The sequence below is a fragment of the Petaurus breviceps genome, unplaced genomic scaffold (genome assembly GCF_028583685.1).
Source record: "Petaurus breviceps papuanus isolate PSGF00001 unplaced genomic scaffold, PetGlider_PUasm1.0 90515, whole genome shotgun sequence".
Classification (NCBI taxonomy): Eukaryota; Metazoa; Chordata; class Mammalia; order Diprotodontia; family Petauridae; genus Petaurus; species Petaurus breviceps.
This window is the reverse complement of record NW_027187269.1, coordinates 4,642,785-4,650,467: the sequence shown is the minus strand read 5'-3', so window position 1 is coordinate 4,650,467 and position 7,683 is coordinate 4,642,785. Positions and strand designations below refer to the sequence as shown.

Below are 7,683 nucleotides of genomic sequence, written 5' to 3'. Positions count from 1 at the left end.
ATGCAGCAAGGAAACACATTCAGTGCCCCTGCTTTGCTGCTCAAGTTCTTATCTTTTCCTGTGGCTGAATTCTGAACTCCTGGGTTCCTTCTCCTCCCGCAGGCAGCAGCCACTCCTGGCTTCTGCCCAGGTCCTGATGCAGGCAGCTCACCATTCCTGCTCTCAGCTCAGTGAAGTCCGCATGCAGGCCATTCTTCTCTCCTGGTCCATGGCTCCACAGAGTCACAGCTACCACAACTGGGAAACAAACAATTATCCCAGCCCCCACACTTTTCTTTTATTCTGCAGATCCCATCCTCGTCACCATTTTGTAGCAGCATTTTGTAGTCCCCAGGGTGGCTGCCAACACAGGTTCTTGGATCTGCTTTGACAAAGGAAAGCAACTCAAAATGGGTTAACAAGCTTACTTTAATCAGTCAAACATATATCGTTTACCTAGTTCAGGGGAAAAAAGGTCAGCACCCTGAACTTCAGAGTATACAGACAGAATTATCAAGACAGAGAAACAGATCAAGTAGACAGGTTTCCAAACTGTCCAACCATTACATCCATACCAAATCAACATCTGGGTTTTTCGAAGCTGGGGGGCTCCAAAAAACGGCTTCCCAGAGTCTCATCTGATCAAATCACAGAACACTTCTCAAAGTAAGCCCCAAAACAAAGCCTCAAACCAGGGTTTGTATAGCCTGCTCCTGGCTCAGAGAATGTAACAACCTTCTGGACCCACTGGCCAATCAAGAAGTATCTACTGAAAAAGCCTCCCACCCTAGGCTCCAGGTGCACTTTAGCCTAGGGGCAGGGAAGATCTTTAAATTTGCATTTCTATTATGCGTAGGAATATTTTATAGCATACAATGGTACAAGATTCACCACTGATTAAAAAAAAATTGTGCACAAAAGTTTCCTAAGTCACAATAACTGAAGAATTTCTAAAAATAACAAAAAAGCAACAAGGAAAAGGTCAAGATTCACTCTCATCCATGTTATTGTCTGAATCTTGCTCTGCAGCATTCTTTTCTTGTTGCTGTTTCTTCCAAAGTTTGGCCATCACCAGCAGTTTGAGGTTGGGCTGGTTTGCAGCATCTTCTGGAAAGATATAATCATAGTATTCTTCCCAGCCAGCATCAGACCTATCTGCCTGCTGCTTCTCCTCCTAACTTTCTCTAGCATGAGTTTATCCACTCTCTCTTTAAGAGACTGTGTTCCAAACTCATTCTCCAAGTTTCACCAGGATTCTAACAACATAAGTCTTTCTTCCTTCTCTTAACAGTTTCTCATAGTTTGTTGGCTTCCTCATAAATTTGACTGCATATAGTTAAACTTTCTTCATTTCCTGCAGACAGCTCAAATTGAGTCACTGATCCATACTTTGACATGTGTTCATTGCAGTATTCTCTGGTAAGACTTCTTGTTTTTTTTACAGATTCGTCTTATTCAATTTCAAAATCAAAATAAGATTTTTAAAGCACTTCTGACATGTGTAAGCATGGCTAGCTAATAGCCAATTCATTTATTGCCTAGGCTCTCAGCAAATTTGATCCATAATGTGCAATTTTCTGGGGCAAATTCCAGACACTTTTCATAAAGTTTCTGGCATCAATCAAATTCTTGAGTCTGCAGCTATTTTTAAAACTTTGTTTTTGGGACATTTGCCAGTAGAAGTTCCTAAAAGCTCTTCTGGCAAATAGTAGATTTTTCTTATTTCAAAATGAGCATACAATAGTCATATTTTGGCAAATGTAAACTTTTTGCAAGGAATCATGTTCAAAGAAGCTTAATATACCTGTCTGGTCCTCTCTGGATCCTTTGCCTCCAACTCTTCATGGAGTACATAGGCAATCCAAAGGTGGAGATACTGCTTTCAATGCCTATTCTGTTAGATCAGTGGCACATTGGCAAACAGAATTTGGTTCTGCATCACTTTCCACCAATTGTATATTATCAAACCAGGCATCATAATTGTGTGGATTGGCCTTCCCTTCCTCTTCATACTTGCATCTCCTTTTGTTCACAATGATGTCTTCAGTACCTTGCCTATCCCCAAATTTCTTTTCAAAGATTGTGTGATTTTTGAAGAGTTCTTGGGCTTCCTGCTTTGAAATCCTGTCAATGTAGATGTACAAATGTAGATCATTTGTACCCTTTCAAATTCTTAATGATTTTCTTCAGATTTTGAAAAAGACACACAGAGATGTTCATCCATATGCTCATCTCCAAAGACTTCTACAGCTCTTTCATATACTTTCCTTGCATGAGCAAAGTAGTCATGTTTTTCTTCAAAGGGAGCATACTTGACCCAGTTATTAACATCAGGGTGCTTAAGGGCAATAATATTTCATAAATGCCTGATCCACCTCTTTATATCTCATTTATTTATATTTATTTATATCTCATTTCAAAGCCTTGCTCCATCCAGCCTACAAATACTTATCGGCCTCCACCAATATTTCCCAACATCTTCTCCTCATAAATGTATTTAATTGCCCGGGAAAGAGTTGTGATGGCCTGATCCCAGATATTTTCGGGCATTATTTACTTGGAGAGTCTTCATTTCCTTTTCCGCATATTTTAGCCAGAGAGGAATGTTTGGATACTCCACATCCCAGGAAGCCCTTTGAATTTCTTTCGTACTCTCTTTACATTGTGCATATTTTATCCAATTACTAACAACAGCTCTGTTCTTATATTGTCCTAAAAAGTCTTTCTTTTCCTTAGTTTATAATAATTTAGTTCTTCATCTGCCATCCTCTGTTGAGGTGGGTGGTGGAACAATTTCAAGCTCTCTTGCTTTAGCTTCCCTTAAAAAGCTTAGCCACTTTGGGATCCGCTGCTTTCCAGTTGCAGCAGAGGCTGCCATGTTTGAGGGTATGGGCCCCGACTCTTTCTTTCTTTCTTTTTTTTAAGCCTTTGGGGTTAAGTAACTTGCTCAAGGTTACACGGCCAGTTATTATTTCTGGGTGTGGTGCTGAGTATCTAAGCCCGGATTTGATCCAGGTCATCGCGACACTGGAGCCGGTGCTCTTACTCGCTGAGCCACCTGGCCGCCCCTAAGGGCCCCGACTCTTTCAAAGTCTGTTCCAATTTGCAGGTGGCGTCCTCTAAGCTCTGTGCAACTTCCCTGACTCTCCTACCAGGAGCTCAAGAAGACCAAGAAAACGCGAAGTAGGGACCGGAAACGGAACTGTAGTCACCCAGACGTGAGCCTTCACCCTTCGTTACCGCTACAGAAAAGACGCCGTTTCTATAGTAACCGGCGTTCTGACGTCTATCCCGGGATCAGAGAGGAGAAAGCTGTAGCTGGGGTGGTCCAAGTAAGATGGGTTTGTTTGATGCAGCGGAGGGTTTGCACGTATTCTAACTATTGTATATTCCCCATGGTTTGGGTATCGGGGAGAAGTTTTGCAGGCGTTCCAAGCAAAAGTGTATTGTACTGAAACCTGGAATAGAGCTCAGTCTACTCTGGGTAAAGGAGGAAAACAGCATAGACTACCACTCCTAGAATGCAAAGCGACACCACTGTGGAAACACGTCATCTAGAGGTCAGGCGTCTCGGCCGTGTTGCATCTTGGGCTCTGTAGTCTCAGCTTGTTTTTACTTGCACAGACTTTACATACTTTCCGACTTGCAGTTCCTCATGTATGATATTTACAATACAAAGAAAAATAATCCCTGCCCTAGATGAACTTACATTTTAATGGACGAGACCACTTGTATATAAACAGGTATATAAATAGTTGTATACAAGGTATCTATAGAAGTGGAAAGTAACTTTTCATTTATATAGGTAAGTGCATTTTTATTCACTTTAAGAGGGCAAGACATTTCAAAAACTGGTTGAATGTGGTTTGTATGCTGCCCAAGCATTTTACAGTTGATTATGAACCTCTGCAGCACTCCTCCAGAATAAACCACTAATAATAAACAGTTTCTGTCATATCTTCTGGAAATTTCATCTTTAACAACAATCTAGTTTGTAGTTTGACATTTAAGATCATTTCTTTTCCTGATGTAATGTGATAATCATTAAATATTAAATGTATCCAAAGTCTGAATTAATCAGACAGACTGCTTTGCTTTGCTTTAAAATGCCCTTTGCTGTGTCTGCAACTTGAAAGACCAGGTAAGATCCAGAATAGTTATACCTCCTACCCACACTCACCCCCCCCCCCCCCCCCCCCCCCCACCCCGCTCGCCTTGTGAGAGGATGCCTGGAAATTCAGAAATTCTCTTCTTTTGGGGGTATGTTTCTGATAGGGAAGACAGAGACATTTTGGGAATGTATATCTCCACTATCTTGTCATTTGTCCTGTATTCACATGGACGTCATAAATCTGAGGGACACAAACATCTTGGGATTGTGCAAAAATATATAAAATCTTTGTTAAATCTTGCATTTATCAGCTAACTTTAAGGGAATAAAATGAAATAACTGTATATCACCTAACTTGTTTGCTTCCTTTACCCTAACTTTTAAGGTTTAACAAATCAAAATGCACAGACACAGGAAATAAGTTAGTGTCTTTTTTGATAAGTAATATTTTAAAGGAAATTCTGCCAATTTTTACCAAAGTAGAAGAGTTTTGCATAGGACTCTGAAATGAACTGATTGTGTGTCTATTGTCTAAGGATCAGCCTGGTTAAGGGCCAAGGGCTTACCACCAGAAGAAGAATCATCCTCAGGACACTATGGTGAGTAATGAACCAAAAAATATAGAAATGGTGAGTCTAGCCCACTTTTAATAGTGAACAGGTTCCCCAAGATTGAACCCAGTTCAAATCACATGCCTGAGTATAGAATAAGGAATGGACACAGAGGGTTCTGATGTCATTCTTCACTCACGCTTAGAGGGTTTTAGTATGATTTGGTCTCAAATTATATTATAAAGACTACCCATCAAAAATATTGAATACCAGTTAAAAATAGAAATCATCAATGGAGCAGAGTAGTTGAGTCATTAAGAATATTAAGTCTATGAACCAGGCAGATGCTAGGCATTAGGGGTATGAAAAGAGAGAAGGAAATCTTCCCTCCTCTCAATGAGTTATTCTAACAGGAAAGTTTGAGTGTATACCAGATATATATTCTTGTACCTGTCAATTTTAGTAGCTCATAGGAAAAAGAAATGGTTACATGAATAGACTGCAATCTGGACAATCCTTTAAAAAAAAACTTGTCCTATTTGGAAAGATGTTGGAAGAACCTGATGAGAGACTATTTAAAGCATCAGAATAGAGTAGAAGTTAATAAAACTGACAATGACTTGTGCCAGTTATACAGAAACTCTGTAAATTATATTGGTCACATAGTATCTAACAGGGAGTGAATATTGACCCTGAGGAGACAAGTGCTTGTCCCCTGGACATGCCCCAAGAATTTTCAAGAACTGAAGATATTTTGAAGATCCAGTGACTATAACTGACAATTTTTGGAGAACTCAGTCATTACTACAAAGGCTTTCAGGGATTTCACTCGTGAGCACATGATTGAGGATTACTAAAAATATGAAAGAGAAATAGGAGCAATCCGGTCCAAATCCTTTGTTATTATTTGAAGATCACTGGGATGAGAAATGTGATCTGCTTTTTAAGGACTTGGTGCTTCACATATGCACCAGTGCTGACTTCTGCAGACACACACAAGTCCTTTGCTTAATATCCTGATGCTACCCTTGAGGGCTTGGGGTCAATTTATACTGGGACAGTGAAGAAGTTTATTACACTTTTTAGTAAGGACCTGTGATAATGAAACTGGTCATCTCATTCACAAATTAGAGTTCTTAGCTTTGAAGTAAACTGTCGCACATAAATTACTAAACTTAATTCTTAGTATGAGTGAATAGCAAGCCAGAGAGAGATTCAGGCAAGGGATTAATTGAATGTCCACAGCCAGAACTAGAGTACAGATAAGAGTTGAGTATGTGTCAGCTGTGAGGGAAGACAAATGTAGATAGAGACCTAGAAACAATGACATAAACCAAGAGAAAGGATCATGGCACCTGGGGATAAAAACCCAGTCTCCTAGAGGGCACTTTGATGCAGAAGACAGAGCTTCCCAACAGAAGATTGTACTAAAACATAACCAATCCTACATAAAGTCCAAGAAAGCATTATCTAGAAGGGGATTAGAAAAACAGAAGCCATATCTGGTTCACTCAGTAAGCATGGACCCACATAGGCTTTTACACAGTAGGCAAGGCATTGTAAAAAAAGTAATTTTCAATGTATGGCTTCCCTATCACAATCCATTATGATCGGATTTGAGATTTTGATTATAAGGCACTCAAAGATATATTCAATTTGACAGGAAATAAAGTCTGGAGCTTACACTTTGCCACCCTCAAGAAGATCTGCAGCCAGAATGTTTGAATTCTACATTAGTAAATTGGCTGGGGACCCCCAAGGCCCATAATGCCCCATGGAAGTAGCCTGTCTTTTTAAATACCTACCTCTACCATCACAAAGTTCAGCATAACTCAATGGTTTTACTTTGCACATCTTGTTGCCATGGCTGCCAGTTGATTGGTACTCTTTGGAAGTCCATTGCTTCTGGTTTCCAGTTCTACCATTCTGTGATGTTATGATTTGTTGTATGGTTTTTTGTTTTTGTTTTTGTCTTTGTATGCCTCTCCTCCTAATAATATTCCACTTGGGTGGCTGACGACAAAAGGGCAAGACTGATTAAATCAGTGCAGACAGACACAGAGAAGCTTTCTTACAGAATGTGTATTCCTCTTTTGTAAACTTCTTTCTAAACACCATTGGAAATAGAAAGATCCTTGCCTGTACTCAGTCCCTTTAACTGAAGATGCTTGTGTTCTTCTCTCCCTGTTTCTTAAGCTTAACCACAATCCTTCTAGAAATGCCAAAAAAAATTGACACAGTGTAATGGAAATGCAAATTTAAAGATCTTCCCTGCCCCTAGGCTAAAGTGCACCTGAAGCCTGGGGTGGGAGGCTTGTTTTTCAGTAGATACTACTTGATTGGCCAGTGAGTCAATAAGGTTGTTACATTCTCTGAGCCAGGAGAAGGCTATATAAGCCCTGATGTGTGGCTTTGTTTTGGGGGCTCACTTTGAGAAGTGTTCTGTGATTTGATCTGTATTCTGAAAAGCCGTTGTCCAGAGCCCCCCTGGCTTTGAAAAACCCAGATGTTGACTGGGTATGGATGTAATGGTTGGACAGTTTGGAAATCTGTCTACTTGATCTGTTTCTGTCTTGATAATTCTGCCTGCATGCTTTGAAGTTCGGGGTGCTGACCTTTTTCCCCTGAACAAGGTAAACGATATATGTCTGACTGATTAAAATAAGCTTGTTAACCCATTTTGAGTTGCTTTCCTTTATCAAAGCAGATCCAAGAACCTGTATGGGTGGCAAACCCTGAGGATGTGCTTGGGGTGCTTGCCGCTACAAAAATGGCGTCACGAACAGGATCTGCAGAGTAAAAGGAAAGTATGGGGACTGGGATAATTGTTTGTTTCCCAGGTGTGGTAGCTGTGATTCTGTGGAGCCATGGAGCAGGAGAGAAGAATGACCTGCATGCGGATTTCGCTGAGCTGAGAGCAGGAATGGTGAGCTGCCTGCATCGGGACCTGGGCAGAAGCCAGGAGCAACTGCCGCCTGTGGGAGGAGAAGGAGCCCAGGAGTTCGGAATTCAGCCACAGGAAAAGATAAGAACTGAGCAGCA

General features: G+C 40.6%; 1 pseudogene; it reads right to left on the bottom strand.

Annotated features, from left to right (window-relative positions):
• Positions 1-909: 909 nt before the first annotated feature.
• On the bottom strand, positions 910-3,781 carry LOC138142072 (crooked neck-like protein 1; annotated as a pseudogene).
• Positions 3,782-7,683: the final 3,902 nt, after the last annotated feature.